The 1,304-nt window shown below is 43.5% G+C and overlaps 1 non-coding gene across 1 annotated transcript; it reads left to right on the top strand.

The window, feature by feature from the left end:
• The first annotated feature begins 700 nt into the window (after positions 1–700).
• LOC141640578 (small nucleolar RNA R71) lies at positions 701–806 on the top strand. The gene has a single exon (XR_012543072.1). It is a non-coding gene; the product is annotated as a small nucleolar RNA R71 (small nucleolar RNA).
• Positions 807–1,304: the final 498 nt, after the last annotated feature.

The following is a 1,304-nucleotide window of genomic DNA, read 5'->3' as shown; positions in this document are numbered from 1 at the left end:
GGGCAATCAGCTCAGAAATTTGAGCCGTCTGCTTTTTCTGCATTGACAAAGTTTGTTGCAAAAGATTGCGCAACTCTGCCATCTCACTATTTGGAGCTTGTTGAGGAGGTTGTTGAGGAGGTTGTCGATATTAATTGTTAAACTGCTGACCTCCTTGATTTTGCCTTTGGGAGGGATATAAGTATTCTTTTGTGGTTGCTGCTGCTGCGGGTTTTACACATTCTGACTAGACCATTGAAGGAAAGGATGTTCCTTCGTTCTTTCATTGTAAAAGTTGGAGAAAGGTGTACCTTATGCACCTTGTCTGTAAGACTGAAAGGCATTAACCTGCTCCAATGTGCTCAAACACTCAGCTGCATTGTGACCGTCTAAACCACATCTAGCACAAGACTCCTCTTGTTGTTGACTCATAGTATGAACTCTCTCTTTACTACCCAATGATTGGGTAGTCTTTATCTCAGCAATTTGGGCAGAAATAGCCTCTAATTGTGCCGCAAGAGCACTATCACCACCGGTTCCTCGTGTGCTTCCTCTAGGATTTCCATACTTGGCAGTATGGGTGGCAATCTGATCAATTAACTTCCACGCGGTAGCATCATTGGTGTTGTCCTGAAACCTCCCATTAGCTGAAGAATACAAAAGGGCACGATGATCGTCATACAACCCGTTATAGAACTGGTTGCAAAGAAACCACTTTGGGAAACCATGATGGGGGCTGATCGGACTAAACGTTTGAAGTGAATCCAAGCTTCATTCAAATCTTCAGTAGCTCCTTGCTTGAAACTAGTAATTTGACTTCTCAGTGCATTAGTCTTCTTAGGTGGGAATTACCTGTTATAGAAAGCAAGCGATAAAGTATTCCAGTCAGTAATTCCTTCACCCTCCGGCCATATCTAAATCTCTCAACCATTCTGCAACTCCATCCTTCAGAGAAAAAGAAAAAAGCACCTACTCTATCTGATCTTGTGTCACTCCAGCTGTTAAAGGGATAGAACAACAATAAGTGACAAATTTCTCCATATGTGTCGAAGGATCCTCAGCAGCTGCCCCTCCAAATAAGTTCCGCTCCACCAAATTAATGTAAGATGGGCAAATTTCAAAGGTTCCATTGTCAGTAGTGGGCAGCTTGAATCCTTGTGGGATGGAAGCCAAGGTAGGCTCGGAGTGACTGGCTAGAGTAGGCATGATGGTAATCTTAGGAGTGGGAATTTAGACAGGAATTTCAATTTCGGGAATTTCGTCCTCTTCGTAGGACTGATCAGCCGAAACTTCTGAGCTCGCCGTCTCGATGTCAAGTATACTCA

This window comes from Silene latifolia, unplaced genomic scaffold (assembly GCF_048544455.1).
Source record: "Silene latifolia isolate original U9 population unplaced genomic scaffold, ASM4854445v1 scaffold_88, whole genome shotgun sequence".
Classification (NCBI taxonomy): Eukaryota; Viridiplantae; Streptophyta; class Magnoliopsida; order Caryophyllales; family Caryophyllaceae; genus Silene; species Silene latifolia.
Note: the sequence above shows the minus strand (reverse complement) of the source record. Positions and strands in the feature narration are given on the sequence as shown.